This window comes from Castor canadensis, chromosome X, assembly GCF_047511655.1.
Source record: "Castor canadensis chromosome X, mCasCan1.hap1v2, whole genome shotgun sequence".
NCBI classification, from domain to species: Eukaryota; Metazoa; Chordata; class Mammalia; order Rodentia; family Castoridae; genus Castor; species Castor canadensis.
Window position 1 is genome coordinate 94,282,358 of NC_133405.1, and position 22,728 is coordinate 94,305,085.

The following is a 22,728-nucleotide window of genomic DNA, read 5'->3' on the forward strand; positions in this document are numbered from 1 at the left end:
AGGTGATTCACAAAAATTTATTAATAATTTCTAACACTTACTCAGCATAGAATAATATCTAAAAGCTACATCCATAACCCAGCTCTGCCAGTGGTTATCTCTGTAAGCTGGGAATAGTAAGTAGACAACTCAGAGAAACCTTTTTCTCTGAAATAAGTCATATAGTTCTATAAGGTTACTTTAAAGTCTTTGCATTTTGTTACATACATCCTACTTGATTTCTTTGGATTTCTGCTGCCTAAATTAATCAGGAAATGTACACAGTAAATAAAAGTTCACTAGTCTCATGAGAAGCAGCAAAGGAACACACACATTTCAGGAACATACATTTATGTTTACTTTTTTATTATTGTTGTGCTGGGGGGTACACTGTGACATTTACAAAAGTTACTGCAATATATCAAATATATCAGACCTGAATTCACCCCCACCATCATTCTCCTTTACCTGGCCACCCCCATTCCTCGAATAGTTTCCACAAGTCTCATTTTCCCCCTTACATACATGTGTATACAGTATTTGTACAATATTCACCCTCCTACATCCTTTCCCCAAATCTTCTCCACTCCCCACTCCCACTGGTACCAACTCTCCAGACTGTTCTGCCCTCCTGAGCAACATGTATTTTTTTTAAACAGACTTGATAGTCCTTTTGTAAGTAAAAATCAAGGTATGGCTATAGGACAAGAGGAAATATCTGTTATAATTAATATACTTTGTTTACTTAAGACCTCATATTTGTATACACACATACACATATATAGAATAACGGATATACACTATATATATATATGTATATATACATATACATATATGCATAAAACACACCGTATCTGGCTCTTTAAAGTTGCACTTAATCAGCAGATTGATTCACATTCACTGGGTGGTATCATCTGTGGATTTCTGGGTAATGTGTAGATTTCTGTGTAGATGTGAATTCAAGATTTCCTTGGGCCTCTCTCATGGTCTCTCATTTCTCTTCAGTAGTTTCTTTTTTTGATGCTGAGGATAAAACCCAGCGGCTTCTCACATGCTAGGCAAAAGTTCTACCACTGAGAATATCCTCCAGCCTATCAATTCCCTATATGTAAAAGAAAAAATAGAGGCTGGAAATACTAAAGAGAGCCAGAGCTGGGGATGCAGCTAAGTGGTACTGCCTGCCTATTGTGTATAATTCCTTGCACACACACACAGACACACGTGTGTGTGTGCACAACACACAATGAATTGACATCCTGACATTTAGTACCCAAATTTTGAACTTCTTCATATCAATTTTGTCAAATACTATTGTCTATGAACCATGACATGCACATCTTATAAGGGAAGTAGAAGCTGAAAGATGTAGTACACAATTCAACTCAATTTTTATTTTAAAAAGAGAAAACTGAGTTTTACAATTCAGTTGCTAATTCAGAGGATTTAAAATATTATGAGGCATTGCTTTTTATTTCTTTTGGAGGGGGACAATACTAGGGTTTCAATTCAGGGTCTTGCGCTTGCTCGGCAAGTGCTCTACCACTTGAGCCATGCCTCCAGTGTTTTCTGTTTTACTTCTATTGCAGGTATGGTGGCATGCCTTCCTGCTCTGGGCTAGCCTTGGACTATGCTCCTCCTACTTTCGTCTCTCACATAGCTGGCACTGACTACAAGTGTGGTCATCACATGGAACATGTGCCTGGAGATGGGGACTTATAACTTTTGACCCAGGCCGTGCTTGACCTTGATGCCTCCCGAAGAGCTGGATTACACATGTGCCCCACCGTATCCAGCCATCTATTTTAATCCTTTGCCTGAATTTTTCCCACTCAAGAAAGCAGACTTCCTTTCTAAACACTTCTCATGTCTTTCTTTGCAAGAAATCAATGAAAGTGTTCTCTCTGACAAAACTGCCCCAGGGGAACAAAGTAAAAACTTTCCTAATTTAGAGTGTAAACATCCTTAAATGCCAGGATGTGACAATTAGGATATACTAGCAACCTGCTAAATTTCATAAAAGCTGTCACCAAGATGGTCATTTTGGCCTTTTTTTGTGTTGGTCCATGTGAGGTAGTTATCAATGTTATTTTAGTCTTCATCAACTTCATCATCACCTTTTAAAATAAATATTTGTGCATAGCATTATGTTCAGAGGTTGAAAGAAACATAGAGCGTTAACAAGGGTGATAATGAGACCACTTCATTTGAGAGGTTAACAAAACCATGTATTTAACCTTTCTTTTCTGTCACTTTAGTTTTTTGGAGGTAAAATGCTTTTACCACAATATTCACTGTTTTTAAAGTGTATAGTTCAATGGTTTCCAGCATATTCACTAGCTTGTGCATACATCACCACTAATTCTGTAATACTTTCATCACCCCAAAAAGGAATTCCTGATCTGGGGATACAGCTGAGTGGTAGAGTGTTTGCCTAACATGCACAAGGCCTTGTATCACTCCCCCCTCACCAAAAAATCCCCTCCTTATCCAGAATCTGTCAGTCTCCATTCTCTTCAGTCCTTCTAAACACTAATCTATTTTCTATGTATTTGCCTATTCTGGAACTTTTATGTAACTGGAATCACAGAATTTTGTGGCCTTTGTGTCTTGCTTACCATTTTCAAGGTTCATTTCTATTATAGCACGTATTGTATGTCATTCCCTTTTATTCTTCAATAACATTCCATTCTATGGACATGCCACATTTTGCTTATACACTGACCAGTTTCTGAACATTTGTGTTGTTTCCCATTTTCATGCTATTGTGAATAGTGCTACCATGAACACTCGTGTATAGGTTTTTGTATAAACATGTTTCCAGTTTTCTTCGGAGGACTAGCTGACAAACTGGTGGTTCATATTGTAACTTTACGTTAAGTTTTTGTGGAACTGCCAAAACACTGGAAATGGCGAATTTTACAGTTAGCCAACAATGTACCATGTCTGCGATTTCTTTATACTCGTTATTGCTCTTTTGTGTTATAGGCAACATCCACGTTATCAAGGTGGGAATGAGATAGTTAATAAGGTGGAAGGTAAGCTCCTCTGCAGAACAGGAAGTACTAACTCCAGTGTCCTGTTCTTAGGTTTTTGTTTTGTTTTTAGTGCAGGGTAGAGTAAAAAATGCATTGACCTGTTTCTGTATTCAAGACGAAATTCAAAAAAGAAAACACTGTAGTCAAAAACCTTCTCCATTGTGCTTTCAAAAGTGCACCTACAAGAGTGTGACATGAGAAAGTACCGGGGATTCAACACTTGTTAAACTGAAGTTTGTCCCAATATTAGGAGCCTGTTCCTATCCTGTAATAAATTGGACTCTTTCAAATAAGTTTGTGATTTCATGCCTAGTGAAACTCCTTTTCCTTTTTCAACACATAGTTCAAAAGTCATGCCCTCTTGGAAGCTTTCCTGGGTTCTCTGGGCTTGTGATCATTACAAGGGGCCATGGAGTCACACTTTCTCATTCTTTAATATGAATGTCTGCTTGATTTATATCCTCGTGTTCCACATGAACAGGAACTGAGTCAAATTCACCTCATTCTTTCTCGAGAGGTCAGCCCAGTGCTTGGCACATTCAGCAAGGTTGTTGTGATGTAAGTGGAAACTCTAGAAAACACTTGGGTAGAAATGGCCCAGGTAAATATGGCAATGAGTGCCAACAGTTTTTGGCTGCGATTAATCTTCCCCTGGAATCACTTTCTTCAAGTCTGCTCCTCACATGGGCTCCCCAAGTTGATGTCCCCCAAGCACCCCATATTCCTGTCTCTTAACTCACTGTCCCAGAACTCACTGACCAAGGCCTCGTCTGGAGCTTCCCCTGAGGTCCTGTGCTTCCTGCTGTACCAGGGGGCCAAAGAGTTCTGTTACCAGTCTCTCTTCTGGCTCTGCAGAGGGTTGTAGCCAGTCACCTGACTCCTCACAGGACACCCAAAGCCACTGCCACTCCCTGCCTTGCCCCCGACATGCTCTCCTAACGGCTCTGTGGCAAAAGCTCAGCTTCAAGAATACACCCCAGAAAGCTTGCATTGAGGTTGTAAAAGGGGAGGAGCATATATTACTGCTCCCTTTGGCACAGGCTGCAGTACAGACTTAATGGTAATAGCCAGAGCAGCCAGTTTGGCCCCAAGATGGAAGCTGTATGTAGAGGAAAGCCGAGCAAGAAGACAGTGTGGTGCCACTATACAAGACACGGGCTGCTTACATTTGCACACTTGTATCTAAGGGAGGAATAAATCTCTGTTCAGGCTCCTCTTGTTTCTAGCAGTGACTCATGAGCACATTTGCCTGTTGTCCTCCCCACCAGATTAGAGGCCTCTGGGTCTGAACTAACTAGTGTTCTCCCTGCTTCAAAGGGGCCAGACACATAGTGAGCTTTTGTCAAATGAATGCATGAATAATACTTAGAAAGGAGACGTGGATCACTAGAAAATACTCTGTAGACACGTTATCTCTAGGAAAGTAAACTGTATTTCCAGAGGATTCCATATGATGGCCAGGGACGGATAATTGGAGTTTTTCAGAGAAAAGGATGATCGCAATTGTTAGGGTGAGGCATTGGTACCAATTACTACTGGCATATCTTTCTTTAAATCTAGATTCTATATGTGGGAGAAAACACATAGTACTTTTATTTCTGAGTCTGCCTTATGTTTTTAACATGGCGTTCTCCAATTCCACCCTTCTCCCTTTACAGTTTTCTAGCTATTGGACACCCCACCCCACCCTTGATGAACCCTTCCTCACTGGGGTTATGAATTATCACCCTTACATTATTTAGAAATCACAAAATCAAACGCTGGAGAGGAGTCATAGAAACTGGAGGTCGCATATATTGATGGCAGCGTGTAAAGTGGAACAGCCGAGGAAATGAGGAAATACGTTGGTCCTTCCCCTGGTCACCAGGGACAAGCTTGAGTGATGCTAAGTGTTTCTGCTTTGGTTAGGAGACCTATGGATCTCACCAGTGAAGTGCAAATGTGGGTAGGAGTTGTAGATTCTGGTTGCTGAGTTTCTAGATATGCAGCAATGGGCCAGGAGCCCTCTTTTCTCCCAGTGCTCACACCTACATAAGACAGGGATCTTGTCTCAGTGTCCAATGTTCCAAGACTGTGGGGCAGGCAGTGGAAACTTCTTCACATGCAGTCACTGCCAGGTCCTAGAAACACAGGGCTCAGTGGGGACTATTCCCAGCTTTGGCTGCACAGGTCCCTGGGCTGTGGGGTACAGCTGAAGATCTCCCTTAAATTGAGCCAGGAAAGTGAAGTCACTGGCAGGTTCCAGAGCCACAAAGCTGTTCATATTCTATGTCCAGCTCTAGACACACAGGTCTAGAGCATGTGAGTGGATGTGGGGGATGTCCCAGAGATCTCACTGGGAAAGTGCAGACACTGGTGGGTCACTGGACACCAGAGCTTGCAGTGGACTTTTGCCAGCTCTGACAGGTCCTGAGGCTCATAGGTAGACAGAGTAGCTCTCCTGAAGGTGGTGTCAGGAAATGCAGGCTAAATGCAACCACCAATTTCAAAAGGAAGCACCTTCTATTTTCCTCTGAAGTGTAGAACTCACATTTCAATGCATAAAGTTTATAGGAGATTTGTGTCAAAAGTTACTCTCCTGGGCCCAAACTGATACCCAGTGTAGAGGAAAGGCTTCTGGGGCTTGCAGATAGGAGGATACAGGGCAGGGCCTTCTGATACTCAGAGGAGTAAGCTCAGACAATAGGGCCTTTCTTAATAGGGCTCTCAGTTACAGCACCATATGAATACACTGGTATCAGCTGGTATGAATACAGCTGGTACATCTCTGGTACCAGCTCACTCTTCAAATCACAGTTCTCTTGTCTGTTTAGGCTATACGTTCACAAGTTCTTACAGACATGTGAACTTAGGTCCACAAAAACAGCTTTCTTCACAACAGCTTTGTGTGTAAGAGCCAAATTCTGGAGACCAAAATGTCCATCAATAGGTGAATAGGTAAAGAAATGATGGGTGCACCCAAAACCATGGGATGATAACATAGCAATAAATAGGATTGAATATTTTCTCTTTTGTATGGTGCTGAGGATTGAGCCTAGGGCCTCACACATGCTAGGCTTGCACTCTACCACTGAACTGTATCCCCAAGGAATAGACTTATGATGCACACAATGAATTGTATCAAACTAAGGCCAATGGAAAAGGCCAGCCCCCACAGGTCACCATTTTGCATGATTCTGTTTTGCAGAAATTAAACAATTAGAGAAATGGAGAATAATTTATGTTTGCCCCAGCATAGGGTTTGAGGCTGGCTGTGACTACAAAGGTAGCGTGTGATGGAACAGTTTTGAAACTTCATTGCAGTGGTGGTTACAAAAATCTACACATATGATGAAGTGACATAGATCTATCCAGCCCATTGTACCATTATCAATGTCCATGTTTTGATATTGTATACTAGATATGTACGACGTAAGTATTGTGTGAAGGGTGCTCTATATTCACAGCTTCCTCTGCATCTATGACGATTTCAAAGTAAAAAAGTGAAACACACATACACACACAATCTGACCTAGTGCTTCTCTGAGCTGCAATGAAAAGGAAAGTAAGCATTCTGCAAACAGCCAGGTACAAACACTAGGTACATGTGCTACACTTTATTGGTGACAAGGTGACGGAGGAAAAGCTCAAACCTAGGGAAAGATTGCTATATTTCTGGAACTAGATTGGATTGCCAGTTGACTGGATTCTTTGTCATCAGGCTGGAAGCTCTTCCTCCTCACCAGGTTCCCAAAATGAGCTGGAGATTTTCACATCATGACATTACCTGTTCTGATCTTCCTTCTTCTGAGGATGACAATCTCAGAGGTATTCTGTCCATTCTTGCATGAGACTCTGAAACATCCTCTTGTGTTTTTGCTGCCACAGCTTCCTTCTCTTCAGTCTTTCCACCATCCTTTCTTGCACAAGAAGGGCCTGGGTGGTACCAGAGTTCAGTGTCAAGTTGTTGAGGTCTTGTGTTAGCTTATCCCAGGAAGAAGAATGAGAGGTTGCTTTCTTCCTAGTTGAGATCCCGGGAATACTCCCCATATATTTCTGGCAGTAGCAGCATTCACATTTGAATCTCTTCTTATCTGTATCACAGGGGGAAGAGTATTTTGCTCTTTTGGCAACCTGATAAGGTACAGAGGCCTTGAATAATTTGTGTCTCCTGTGTTCCACTGACTTTGTTTTCATTCGAGCTGATCTTGAACTCTCCCATTGCTATTCTTCTTCCATCATCTCAAAGAAGAAAGCATATATTAGAAACACAAAGAGTCTAGTGAAAACATGTCATGTCTTCTACATTCCTGAAGCACCTACTATACACGGCTACACACATTTAAGGAAGAGCCCCTTGTGATTTCAGCAACTGTAATCTGTACTTCTAATTAATTAGTTTAGTCATTTCTTTAGATTGGCACTAAAATAAGCAAAGACGTGGTCAGCACATTTGGAATAGTGGCTAAAACCCCATCTGCTCCCTGCTGAATTTCACATACTACAGGAATCCCCAGGATAGCAATCTTCAGGTAGAGAACACAGAATGTCAGATCTTAATGTGCAAGTATTCATTCCTCTGAACGACCAACTCATGACCTGTGGAGGCATTTAAAATACTATGGAAAAGGGAAGTGAACCTAAGGAGAAGGTCATTGGCCACATGTTTAGTTTTGAAGGTCATTTCCCATGTCTTCCAACCTCCAATCTCAAACACTTGCAGAGTGTGTGTGTTGTAACTCTCCTTTGTCAGGTAATACAGAAACACGGATATGGGACAGATACCAGCTGTTGAGTCTTTCCTCTGGGCCAGGTACTGAGAGTTAGGTGCTTTGTATCCATTAGCCCATCAACACTGCCCCCAAACTTTTAAAATCGTTAAGGTCCTCATCACCTTGCAAATGTTAAAACAGACTTAATGGCAGACCAGTTCCAGAATTCACATATATTTTTCACCAGAGCACATGTCAATAAACATTGTGAATGCAAGAATGGAGGAGGCTGAGAATGGAGAGTTAACAAGGGTCAGATCAAGGAGAGCATTGAGTGATGTTGCAAGAGCAGCAACAAAGACTCAGACCATCTTACATAGCTGGAACATTTAAGATCCCGCAAGTAGCTTCACTCTTTCAGGAGACCGACTGGAGTTGAGCTCAACCAATGCATGTACTGTACAAGTTTATATATCTATAATTCCTAAATATGAACACATACGTTGGAGGTGGGGTGTTCAGTATCCCGGTGAAGGGGTTTACACATAGGAGAAAAGCTGAGAACCGTGTAACAGAGGAATAAGGGGCTCCTGGTAAGACCCTTTACCTCAAGACACTTTACTTCTCTGAACCTGTTTCCTACCTGTAAGTAACGGATGATCAATCCCACCATTGCTGAGTAGGTTTATATGAATAATAGTACAGGACATATCCACTACAGGATTTTTAGAGATAGTAGCAGTTTCCCTTTGAAAACTGATGCCAAAGAAATAACTGGACAAGTGTAAGTAGATTTATGATCAAAGATGTTCATGCTGCCATTATTGGTACTACTGGAAAATTGAAAGAAATGAACACAAATTGGTGTTTGCTTGAAAGAACGAGGCTTCACACTTGTGGTGGAATGCTATTAATTTAAACCTCTGAGTATGCTTTCAAATTTTCAGATCAAACCCAGTAAATGCTGTCTGGCTGCTGAATAAAAATGGTTGAAATGATCACCAGTGTTGTCTTGACTCCCAGGATATCACCCATCCTATTCTATCCTTCTCAGAATGCCCTCCAACAACCGCCACCCCTCCCCCAGAAAAGCACCACCTATCTATCCAAACCTAAGGGCTCAAGTCATGTGGCACTTCCTGTGTTTAGCTTTTCCAGGATCTACTAAATGTCATTCCCTACCTTATAGATGGTGCTTACAATCCTGTTGTAGATGCTTGCACAGCTATCTTCTCACTAGGTCAAAATACCCTTTGCCTTTTGATTGATTATCCTGACACAGACCCCAGGCATGCTCCCACCTCACCTTTGCTTGCCCCAGGTTTTCCTACTCTTCTTCCAGACACCCCTGCACCTTTATCTTTATCTTCAAGTATCTGCTCACTTATCACCTTCTTGTTATGGCCAGCCTGGAATACCCCATTTAAAACAGCATGCCTATCCATCAGCACTGCTAATCCCTTGCTCTTGCTCTACTTCTCCACCAGCACATATTGCCTTCTACTGTACCATATATTATTTTTATTTATTATATTTGGTATTTGTTGCTGTCATCCCCCACTAGGGCAGACATTTTAGACAGCTTGGTTGCCTGGAGCTACTTAGCTCCTAAGACACTGCCTGCTGTGTAGATGGCCCTCAATGTTTGTACCTAGAGGGAGTAAAGTACTTGGCACAAAGGAAAACCTCCATGATTCAGAGACTTCATTATAGCTGATCTCCTGATTAAATGATGATGAGGGAGCAGTGCAAAGTGTTGAATGCCAGAGGGAGGAAACTACCTGGATGTGATCACCACCACCACCTACTTGTTTATACCAGAGTCCTGGCAGTTGTTTTCAGTGGAGTAGGTGCTTCTCATTCTCCAGATAGTTGTATCAGTCAGACCATCCACACCACTCCCGTCTTGGATAGGAACCCTTAGGCAGAAATCAGAAGCTGGATTCTTTTGTTGCTTCCTCCACAATCTCATGACAAGCCTCAGATTTACTTTTTAAGTTCTTCAAATTCTCAGTCACTCTATGTTCACTTGGAAATACTACAACATAGATATCCTGCAAAACATGAATGTTTGTATTGAAATCATTCTTTCTCTTCTACTAAAGAATGAGCAAGAATTATGACAATGACTAATATTTCCAAAATCCTAGTGTGCTAAACATGTCAAATTATCATAAAACCTGCTAAGCTCATTGCAGAGAGGAGGAAAGGAAAGCTCAGCAAGAAATAGTGACAGACCTATGGTTATAGAGTCAGTTAATGGGAGAACACTTGACTGGAATCATGGGATGTCTGGCTCCCAGACTGCGAACTTCCCATCACACATTTCCACATAAATATTGACATTGATGGGGAAAACTGTACCATAGTGAAGGGTCAACTACTGAGGTGGGGTAACTAGGTAGACATAATAATGGGCCAGTTCTCTATAATTCGGCAGCTTGACAACTTACAGCAAGAACACTTAAGTTTTCCTAGAGGGAACATGTGGGTGGCTGGTTGAAATTTTTCTGGCTGGACCAAGATCGAATTCTGGCTCAGAAAATGGTGTTTAAAAGTAGAAAATGGTGCTTAAAAAGAGAATGCATGCATGTAAAATATTTTGTTTTCATTGAATGACTTTTAGGAATGTTTTATTTTTATTTATTTATGTACTTTAAAAAATTATTGTGCTGGGGGGATACATTGTAGCATTTACAAAGGCTCTTACAATGTATCAAATATATCATACTTGAATTCACCCCTCTTCCCCTGATTCCTGAAACAGTTTCAGCAGGTATCATTTTTGCATTTACATACATGTGTATACATTATTTTCACCATATTCATCCTCCTACCATCTTTCTCTGCCACCTCCCCCTTCCTACCAGTGCCAACCTTCCCCACCCCAGGCAGAACCTGTTTTACCTTCCTGCTCTGATTTTGTAGAAGAAAAACCATAAAAGATAATAAGGTAAACATGGCGCTTTTGCTAGTTTGAGATACAGATAACTACGCAGAGAGATTACTTCTGTTGCTTCCATGAACATGTGTATTACAACCCCAACTGGTTCATCTCTACCAGTCCTCTTCACTCCTCTCTAGTCCCCTTCTCACGGTGGCCCCGGCCAGTTTAACATTTCTACATTCATTTAGGATTATTTTAAAAGTAGAATTTTTGCAGCATCACAAAAACCTATAAAATATTGCAAATGCTTATAAAACAGAATATTGAGATTCATAAAATTATAAAGAGAAGAAAAGAAATAAACAATAGGTAGCCATGTTTCTTTCAACCTTTTTTCTGACTGTGTGTGAGGATGTGGCTACATGGTTAATTTATACCACTAAGGTCATGTCTTCTACATAGTTTTATGTAGGGAACATGTATACAATTATTTATTGTCATTCTATCCATCAAGGTAATTATTTAGAATATATAGTATGCAACCGAAACAAGCAAAACAAGAATTGTTTGGAAGAACATATAAGTAACAGGGTAAACCCTGAGTGAATATTAAGTTACTAGAAGTAATGACTGTGTTACTGGATGACCTATGGCCTCCTACATAGCTGGGACCACAGGCATGTGCAACCACACCTGATTTATTGGTTGAGATGGAGTAGAGGTTGACAACATTGCAGAAGGAGTGAGATGGTCTAAGGATGCTATGAACCAAAAAGTTATTTTCTATGATGCTCAAAGAAGAACTATTTAATCACCTCTGACTTAAACTTAAAAAGATTATGTTACTTTGAAGCTCACCCTACAGACCAATTGAAATTTAATTGGAGTGTTAAGGGATTTTAGTCAGTATAGTTGTTTTCCTGGGATAGGCAAGAGAAAAAGTGGGAAGATCTCTTTTAAGGATCTCTTAATGGAAAACCTGAAAGACTTGGGAAAAGGGAATGATAGGCCTCTTTTGAGCACTCTAGTAAAAGATTTTGATGAATTGAGAGACTCAAGTTTCTTTACAGGATGGTGGGCATGGTAGCTTTGGTGAGGAGCATGACATCACCCTATGACCCCCCAGGCCTCAGTCACATCACAGGTCTCCTCACCATATAAAGCAGTGACCTAGACCCAGTGATTGGTGCCCTTCCATGAGTGGCTCATCAGGAACAGGTCTCATGAACCTTGGCCCTAAGTACCTCAGCAAGGGAAGACTGAGTATGGTGGTTGTGGTAGTGGTGGTGGCTGTGTGTACGTGGTGAGGGGATAAATGGTATTATAGTATGTGAGGCAGAGAATATTGTAGGCCAGACCTCCAGTGTAATGGTAGACACAACCAGGTTTCCAAAGCAGAACATCCATAATTCTCACATATAACACAATGGTATTCAAATGTTAAATGACTCCATTTCCCAAACTGGAAATATGATTACAAGAGAGACTTACCAAGATGGAAAATTGCTAATAGACCCCAGAACACTGAGCTCTCACAAGCCTGAAAGAAAACTTCAGGTGGGGGAATCTGGCTACTCTGCCAAATAGGATATTATCAATATGTAGGTAGATCAAATCTACAATGACCAAACTTTAAATTACCTTTTATAGTGCAAAACAGCTCCACACACATGGGTGCCATGGCTGCCATACTGCTGTGCCACCGGGGAGCACTTTATTTCTTTCTTTTCTCTCTTTCTGAAGAGCAAAAAAAAAACCAATGAAAAGGATTGCAGACTGAATTCTGAAAGTGCCTGGGTTGTCATGGACCCTAGAGAGAAGGATCAAGAATTGAGGACATGGAACCTCCGACTGCTGCTTGTGATGGTGATCTGCTAACCTCTGATAAAACTAAGAGATGCATATAACCCATTCAGGTGGGCTTGCTGCATCTTCTGTCCTGGAGGAAACAGCATAGTTCGGATCAACTTGTGGGCATTGATTGCACCCCTCCTAGACAAAGCTGTTGGCCTAATAAATGGATGAAATGTCCGACCCTGCCTAGTAGGAGTAGAGGTGGCTCAGTCCAAGCAGGGGCTAATTGAGCCTGTGTGTGGGAATGGGCAGCTCAGCTCAGCCTAAGGGAAAAAAAAATCACACACCTCAGAGAAGTTAGTAGCAAGTTGAAAGGTACTGCCTTCCCAGAGAAGAGCTATTGGACCAAAGAGCTCAAGCTACAGCTCCCAGGTTTGCCCAGAAGGTGGGAGGGCCCGGTCACTGTTCACACATCAGCTCCTCAGGTGGGAGGAGGAGTGTTGGGAACCTGCATATCCAAGAAGCTGAACCCGACTGCCTTCCCCCCAAGAGGTACCTGTGCTCAAACATCTTGAGTGGAACCCCATCCAAACCTGTTCGGTAGAGATGGGCACCACCAATTGCCACCCAGCCTAGTGAATATATCCTAAGGAGGGGCAGGGGCCAAGAGAAAGCCCCTGTCTAAAGGGATAGCACCTGGAATGAAAGCGGCAGTGTAAAATCTGAGGATTAGAAATCAGAGGGGAGCACCCAGTGTACTCACTGAACACAGAGGAAAACCACTCCTCTCGATAACAAGGAAGGAATTTATTTGTACCAGTGGGAGGGGTGAGGATATGAGGAAAGGGTGAAGGAGGGAGGATGTGGTGGAACTACTATGTACTCATGTATGAAAACGGAAAATGAGACCTGCTGAAACTGTTCTAAGAAGGGGGAAGGGGGAATAAAGGAGAATGATGGAGGGGGTGAATCTAAGATCTATTGTAAGCACTTTTGTAAATGTCACAATGTATCTCCAGCACAATAATAATATGCTAATAAAAACAAAAATTAAAAGGAAAAAAAAGAAGTATGATTACAACATTCGTGTTTCAAAATATGCAGGGAATAACAGCCTACCGTGTTAGGGTGGGGTTTTGCACTTATCTGTTTATTTGTCTATTTATTCATTCATTTTTATGGTGCTTGACATGGAGCCCTGAGCCTTGTGCATGCTAAGCATGTGCTATAACCACTGCACCACATCCCAGCTGTTTTTTGCTTTTTGAAAGAAGAATTTGAAAGTGTTCAAGGCAATATGTTTGTACAGTCTGTCTAACCACTGAGTTACACCCCTAGCCATTGTTTTTTTTTAAAGAACAATTAAGTTTTCCTAGCATGTACAGGTTCAAACCTCATTACCACCCCCAAAACTTAATAAGAATCAAACAATTCTCAAGGTCATAGATTTGTACCATCTGCATGTGACAAAAGTTAGGTGTAAACATAACAATAATTGTTATGAGCACAATTATTTTGAGCACCAGTCTCTGTACCAGTGTCAAAAAGAGATAGGGAGAGAAAAAGTTGGTTTCACAGTGGAAGTTTCATAGGATTAGAAGGAAAGGAAAGTTATGAAAACCTCTAACAACATGCTCACTCCTGAGCCAAGCAATTTGTCTCCTCCAATTGTCACAATATTGCACAGAAGTGGGTGAATATTTGATTCATCTCTTGTCAGCAAACCCTTGAGACCTGGGACAGGAAGGTGACAATCAGGGGCTAATTCTCACAACTGTGTGACTAAGAAAGGTGGGGATGTGGCCTAACACAATTGAGGAAAAACACACAGCATTCAAGCTGCCAGCCAAAGCCAACTTGAGACAGTTAATGAGGAACTAGGATCCCATGAGGTACCGGCTGACAGGGTGAAGGAATGGGGAATGATGTAGGATAGCAGGGAAGGATAAGGCTGACAAGACATGGAAACAGCCAAGATGCCCCACTACAGATGAATGGATTAAGAAAATGTAGTATTTATACATAATGGAATTTTATGCAGCCATGAAGAAGAATGAAATCTTATCATTTGCAAGTAAATGTATGGAACTGGAGAACATCATTCTGAGTGAGGTTAGCCTGGCCCAAAAGACCAAAAATTGTATGTTCCCCCTCATACGCAGATATTAGACCAAGGGTAAACACAACATGGGGATTGGACTTTGATCACATGATAAAAGCTTTAGCACACAAGGGAGATATAAGGATAGGTAAGACACCTAAAAAACTAGATAGCATTTGTTGCCCTCAACGCAGAGAGACTAAAGCAGATACCTTAAAAGCAACTGAGGCCAATAGGAAAAGGGGACCAGGAACTAGAGAAAAGGTTAGATCAAGAAGAATTAACCTAGAAGGTAACACACATGCACAGGAAATCAATGCGAGTCAACTCCCTGTATAGCTATCCTTATCTGAACTAGAAAAAACCCTTGTTCCTCCCTATTATTGCTTATACTCTCACTTCAACAAAATTAGAGGTAAGGGCAAAATAGTTTCTGCCTGGTAGCGAGGGGGTATTGGGGGGTAAGGGAAGGGGCGGGGGGAGGGGGGGAGGAATGACCCAAACATTGTATGCACATATGAATAAAAGAAAAAAAAAAGATGAGGCTGAGCTCCACTACTCAGTAGAAAATGTGAGGGTCGTTTCCCAAATGCATGGACTTTCTACTTACACCATGGCTTGAGCAATCATAACCACCACTCAGATTGTGTCCTCCTTGTCACCTCCATCTGTCCCTCATCTCCAGACTTGCTCTGTTCTCTGACCCCTGGAAGCTCTGTCTTAAATAACACTCCTAAGAGCTCTCTACCATATTGAAGGGAAGTGATAATTTTCCATTCCTGGCTGCAAGTTTTGTACACCCAATCCAGAGAGTGCACTGAATTCTGTCTTTTTCATTTATTACCTGGAAAAAGAACCCTGGGCATGCTTAGGGACAGATTATTTTATGTTGAAGGTTTTGAGGTGATATAAGCTTTATTTTCATTTCTTTCTATTTGCAGAACAACTAAGCAGGGCCATTCACTTTTTTTTAAAAAAAAGTCTGGCCGGGTATGGTGGCTCATGCCTGTAATTCTACCTTCTCAGGTGGCAGAATGGGGAGGATCACACAGTTCAAGGACAGCCCAGGTAAAAAGATAGTGAGACTCCACCTCAATATAATCAGGCTGGGTGTGGTAGTGCATGCCTGTGGTCCTACCGAAGTGGGAGGCGTGTGTAGGAGGATCTTTGTCTGGAACCAACACCAGGAAAAAGCAGGAGGCCCTATCAGAAAAGAAAAGCATAAAGGACTATGTCAGTGACTCTAGTGGTATAGTGCTTGAATAGCAAGCACAAGGCCCTGAGTTCAACCCTACTATCACAAAAAATGAAATATAAAAAAACAAAAAAAACCTTTTGGGTGTGACCACAGAACCTGGGCAAACTTTGGCCCCTTTGGAGGCCTGTGCAGCCTGATGTGACTGGAAGGAAGATTGAGCAAGAAGCCCAGTCTCAGGGCAGCCCTGACCCCTCTGACCAAGGTCCTGCTGCTTTTGCTGCCAGGAGCCTCCATCCTTTCCAAACTTTGTGCATTTGACACCCCAGCGGCCTGGGCCCCATGAGTGGAACATTCCCTGAGCCCTAGAATGGTGGGTTCCATGTGTCCTGTGAAGTGATCTGTGGAGCCTTGAGGGATTTCTACCTCCACTCTAAGCGTGAAATTCCCCTTTGTGGAGGAGGAGACATCGGCATGGATGGGAGTGGCAAATGTGCAATATCATGTGTGTGTCCACCAAAGATGCTATAGGATTTAACACTGAAAGTCTGAATACTCTTAAACTCTCTGACCTCTAATTTCTCTATTTTGAGAGCCTCTAAAAACACACATTTTCCCAAATGAAAAGAAGTTGGTGATTTGTGAGTAAAAATGTACTTCCTATTCTCTGGCCTCTTTGGTATTTTTAGTAAGGGATAGGTGGTAATATTTTCAGTTGAAAACAGCCACAAGTTTCACCCACAAGACAAAATTCTTTGAAGGCTCTCTAGAAATGTCCTGGGACAATTATCCTGGGATTATGTGGTGTACCGGGACCTTTTCCACCCATGACTTCAGGATTTAGTGAAATCTACTTCCTTAGAATGGAAAAACAATTCTAAGTACCTTTGAAGTACCTTTTGTGGCTGGGTTACATGGTTCCAGGCAGTTGCTTAGGTTTCATCTTCTCCTTAAGCCCATTTTAGAAATCAGTGAATGTAGAAAAACCAATTCAGAAATGTAGTAAACACATCATTTCTGATAAGGGACTACTCCAGATATTGTAAAAGACTTTTTTGAAAGTAGACAAATTACTTAATTAAAAATTGGGCAATGCATCTGAATGGGCAATTCTCAAAAGAAAACCTACAAATGGCCAACAGGTATATGAGAAATGCTTAACATCACTAATCATCAGAGAAAGCAAAGTACATCCACAATGAGACATCATCTCACAATTGCTGGCATAGTTGCCATCAAAAAGGCTAAAGGTAACATGCTGGTGAGAATGTGGAGAAAGAGAACCCTTGCAGGCTGTTGGTGGGAATGTAAAATAGTGCAGCCATTACAAAAAGCAATATGGAGGTTCCTCAATAAGTTAAGAATAGAACTCCTCCATGATCCAGAAATCCCAATACTGGTTATATATCAGTGGTTGATAATACAACACAATTTATAGTCATTGTGCAGGTGCAGTACTGACATGGGTTCTACTCCATTTAGCTGTCCTCCAAGGATGTACTAGTTCCCTATGGTTTATGTACACTGCTGCTGTTGATATATTTTTAAAAACTGTGTAGATGAATGCATACCGAAATTGGAACTAAATATGAGACTCATCATAGATTTTCTCTGTCTCATTCTGTCTCTGTGTGCCTGTCTCTCTCTGCCTTTCCTTCTCTTTTACACACACAGACAGACACATACACTTCAGAAAATAACAAACAATAAAGAAAGATGTTTTGATAATACCTATAGTGGAGACACAAGTTTAAAAGTTTAGATAAGTACTTCAAGCATTCTGGGGTTGGGCAAGAGGTGTTAGTGGCATAGTGATGTGGGAAGAATGATGCCAAGGAAAATTGTTTCTAAGCAACAGCTGCTACAAGTCACAGAAGCAACAACTCAGGTAATGGTGTGAATTGTTTTGAATACTTCATGTATCTAATCTCACCTAGTGGAATGTAATCCACAAGGGCCCAACTTTTCCTACTTCTTTTATGAGTTTGAATTTTCTGCCTCTTTATTGAATTCCTGTGTTCCAAAGACATAGACTGTGTCTCCTGGTTGAGGCTTTGACCCCTTAAATATCTGGGAGAAGAAGCATTTGGGGTCATCGATGAGGAGGAATAATAGAAGGGTGGCTGTGTGACCTGTGGTGATTTCTGGAACTACCCCATAGAAGCCTACAGAGAAGCTCTATTTATAGAGCTCTTATGCTGTGTTGAGGAGTAAATAAGATAAGGAATGTAAAGGTATGTGCTCACAAGTGTAACCTTGGCTTATAGGCCTGATGTCCATTCCTTTGAGAGGCAGTGGGTGAAAACTGCCAGGACTGCCCGCTCTGGGGCCACACAGCTTAGGACTGTATCTGAATTCTCCCTCTCACTAGCTGTGTGCCTTTTGGTAAATCACACGATCTCTCTTTGTCTCATAATCTCATTTGTTAATGAGAGATAAGGATTTCTTGGCATTTTCCCAGCCAATTTGATTCTTTCAGAGATTTTTCTTATCCTCTCAGACACAGGGCCCTTTTTTTTATTCCCAGCATAGTTATGAGCCAAAGATAAGTCTCTACTCTGGCATGTTCTGAGACTCATGCCTGGAATCAAAGGCTAGAGCCTCTTGTCAGGTCACCACTTGGCTTTTTTATCCAGGTGGAATGGAGACAGTTTTCTGAAAGTCTTTTCTCCAGTGGACATTTCTATGCTAGGCATTGCTGGAATTACTGATGGTCATCAAGGGACATGACCCCACTGCCACACTGGATGTTAAGACCTCTAGAAGTAGTGTCACACCTGAGGACAAAAGAACCCGTGGGCAGGAAGAGTGGCCAGTGAAACAGGCTTTGACAGACTGACCAAAGGAGCAGGAAGAAAGCAAGCAGAGATGCTATGCTGTGGAAATGATTTGGACTTCCCGAATCCCCTAATCACTGGGTTCAACTTTCTTGAACCTGCTGTGATAGGCCTCAGTGGTATGGGAGCCTGCCTCTCTGACATGCAATAAAATAACCTGCTTGATAAAGTTGCGTTCTTCCAAGAAGCACCGTGCTACCTCAATCCCTTGCATAGGGCAAGGCTTCCTGGAATTACACTGTGCAACCCAACCTGCAGTGACTAAGACCCATTATTAAGGGTAAAATGTGCATGTCTACACTGGTGTGATAAGGTTCTGGAACAAGTGTAGAGATTCAAGGACAAATTCCATCCATTGAGGTTACAGAAAATTCAGCCAATAAATTTTCTACATCAACTCACATACAACATATTTCCAGTAGCAAACTAATGAAATAAGTGCAGTGAATGAGTGGCCTGAAGCATCACCCCTCTTAAGAATAACATTTCAGAGCATCTGACCAGCACCAGGCTTAGGATTTGGGGTTTGGTAGACTTTTGGCACCCAGATATATTCCCTCCTAGACAAAAGTCCTTCAAGTACTCCTAATCTGTGGGGGAGGAATCTATACTGAAGATGATAATCAAAACAGGCCTGAGTCAAGGGAGTCTGGGAACATGAGGAAGTTCCCACACCCCAAGAAGTCAGGAACAGCATCTCCCAGGGCATAGGATGACATACAGTATTACCAGTCCCACCTACAGATGAGGCAACAGAAGATCAGAGAGATTAGCAACCCACAAAACCCCCATTTTCTAACTACTTCTGTTGAAATGTATAGGCTTTACTCTGTCAATCTCCCCACCATGACTTGGTCATTTGCTTATATTTGCATCCAACCACCTATACTTGCCCCTTATCCTGTACTTTACAGTACATAAACATGCCTCTTGTTTCACATGAGGCCTTTCACCTTATGGAGTGGGCCTACACCTGGGCATGGCTTAAAACTGAATGTTTAGCTGAGTGTCAAAGGCATCACAGAAACTCTATTTGCACACAGTTTTCAACTGAAAACCCACCACTCCTCTCTACAGCTATTCACAACATCCTCCAATGGTGGGGTTTATTAAATGCCAGGAGTTCCCATAGAGGACATAATGCCTCTTATTTTCCACATTCATGTATGCTGCTTATTGGTCCGTCTTAAAAACACTGCTCACTGATGCCAGGGCTATCACAATAACTGACTTCAAATTACACTGCGGAGTCAAAGTAACAAAAACAGCATTGCACAAAACAGACACTTACACCAATGGAATAAAAGATCCAAACATAAGCCCTCACAGCTATACCCATGTGATTTTCAACAAAGGTGCCAAAAACATGTTGGAGAAGAAACAACCTCTTCCACAAATAGTGTTGGTGAAACTGGATATCCACAGGTAGAAGTCTAAAACTTTTCTCTCAGCCTGTGCAAAAGTCAATTCTAATTGATTCAAAGACTTTAATGTAATGCCTGAGAATAAGAAACTCTACAGGAAAACATATGTAAGTCACTGCGAGATATAGACATAGGCAATGATTTTCTGAATAGGATTCCAATAGCTCAGGAAATAAGAGCAAGAACTGAGAAATGGGATTGTATCAAATTAAAAACTTCTGCATATCAAACGAACAATTACCAGAATGAAGAGACAGCCTATAGGATGGGAGAAAATCTTTGCTATTCATTCATTTGACAAGGGATTAATAGCTGGAGTTTATGAAGAGCTCAAAATATTAAACTCAAATGTAACAAATGATTAAATTAATAAGTAAATGATCTGAACAGACAGGTTTCAAAAGAAGAAGTACAAATGCCTAATAAATGTATGAAGATGTTCAACACCCTTAGCCATAAAGGAAATAGAAATCAAAATACCAATGAGATTCTATCCAACCCCAGTCAAAATGGCTATCATTAAGAAAACAAATGAAAATGAATGCTGGTGAGCATGTGTGTGTGTATTGTGGGGGAAGGAAACCTATACACTGTTGCTGGGAATGTGAATTAATACAACGACTATTGAAATCACTATGGAGTTTCCACAAGAAACTAAAGATAGAATTATCCTATGATCCTTGGAACTGCTGGGCATATATCCAAAGGAATGTATGTCACCATACTTTAGAGTTACTCATGTTCATAGCAGTACTATTCACAGCAGCTGAACTACAGAATTACCCTAAGTGCATATCAAAAAATGAATAGATAAAGACAATGTGGTTTGCATACACAATATAATATTATTCAGCAATAAAGAAATGAAATCATATCATTTGCAGAAAAATGGATGAAACTAGAAATCATAAGGCTAAGGGAAATAATCCAGATTCAGAAAGACAAATATCATGTTTCTCTCTCATATGTGGAGGATAGACATAAACATATATATATATATATACGTATACATATATATGCCTACGTATATGTATACATACACACATATATATGTATATGACTCAATATACAATGAAGTGTGAATCAGTGGGAGGGGGAGGGCAAAGGAAAAGATGATGGGAGTTGAATATGATCAAAGTACCTTATACGTATATAAAAAATAGTATTATGAAACTCACTACAAATATAAAAAGAACAAAACACAACAAAAACAAAAAGACCCTAATCACACCATCATGGACTTTCCTAACTTTCTCTTTCTCCCTCAGTAATTACTAAATGGTGAAGCCAAGTGAAGCAGTTATTGTTTTGTCACGTCAATTATATGAACAAATTTCTGATATTGTTGCAATTCTAATGCAACAATCTGAACCATATCAGGAAACGGGTTAACCAATGAGTTGTGTGCTCACTAGGTATTCTTGACAAATTTGTTTGAATAAATATAAACTAAACTAATACAGGAACCAAATCTCTCTCTCTCTCTATCTCTCTCTCTCTCTCTCTCTCTCTCTCTCTCTCTCTCTCCCTCTCTTACACACACACTCTCTCCCCCCCTTTCTTTCTCTCTCTCTCTCTCCCTTTCTTCTTCACCTCTTCATTTTTTAAGATTTGTTTTGCAGCACTGGCAATTGAACTCAGGGCCTTGTCCTTGCTAGAAAAGCACTCTATCACACGAACCATGTCCCAGGACCCCCAAAACATCATTTTAAAGATTATCTGATAACACCTCACTACTGAAAAGTGAAATTCTGTTTGCTCCATCTCTTTCCATACTGAATTAGATTTCCATCGCTGCCATGTTAGCACCAAAATTATGACTTCAGAAGACAGAAATTTACTAACCCATAATTTCCTTATGGCATAAGTCTGTTTGGGCTTGGCAATATAACCTACTTTGGTTTTAAAGGGCCCAAATCAAGAGGTCCCCAAAACTGTGTTGCTTTCTTGAGGCTCTGAGGAAGAGCCTACTTCCAAGCTCATTCAGGTTGCTGAGGGAATTTTGTCCCTTGCAGCCTTAGAAGTGAGGTCCCTGTTCTCTTGCTGCCTGTCAGCTCAGGATGGTAGTTGCTGTTAGTAGCTGGGGTGCCCACATTCCTTGTTCTCCTCTCCCTCTAGCCTTCTCCAGCTGTCAACTTAGATAATCCAGGACATCTTCCTATCATAAGGTCACCTGAAATGCTGTTTCAAAATCTCTACTCAGCAGTGCCTGGATACTGCAGGGTGGAAGCTCCAGGAGATGAGAGTGTTGGAGCATATCTCAACGTCTACCACACATGTTAATTCTTTTTTTTTATTCATTTATTCACAATAAAATAAAATAAAAATAATTTTTTATTATTTTATTCTGAGGCATATAGTGAGTCGTGAGGCATAAAGCCAAGGAAACTGTATACTCTCAGACACTGAATTAAGACCAGTTTGCTCCTGTGTGCCATAAAAAGCCTAAAGATGCTGTTTCTCCAGCCAGAGAAATCCCAAATATTACATATGTGTGACAGCTGTGACACTGGAGACAGGATAGAACACCTCACTTAGGAATCCCTGCTTACGGTTAGTAGTAAAAATCCCACAGGTGCATGATCTTGTGGAAACAGCAACTCTCACCCGGCCTGTTTTTAGGTCACTTTTCTCTTTTTCTGGATCACTTCCATGTTGTCCTGATGCCAAATGGTGTCTTGAGTTCCTCTTGCTACAATACAACATGGTACTCTGGGGGAAGATAGGTTTTAGGCCTCCCAGAGCAGAATTCTTCCTGATATCCTAGAGAAACTGGAACTTCTTA

The 22,728-nt window shown here is 41.2% G+C and overlaps 1 long non-coding RNA gene across 1 annotated transcript in view; it reads right to left on the reverse strand.

Annotated features, from left to right (window-relative positions):
- Positions 1 to 2,552: 2,552 nt before the first annotated feature.
- Positions 2,553 to 22,728, reverse strand: part of LOC141419598 (uncharacterized) — a 47,450-nt gene continuing 27,274 nt past the window's right edge. Inside the window, exons 3-4 of the long non-coding RNA XR_012444237.1 lie at positions 9,514 to 9,759; positions 2,553 to 7,235 (exon numbers count right to left, since the gene is read on the reverse strand). This is a non-coding gene — a long non-coding RNA (uncharacterized lncRNA). The remainder of the gene's footprint in view (positions 7,236 to 9,513; positions 9,760 to 22,728) is intronic.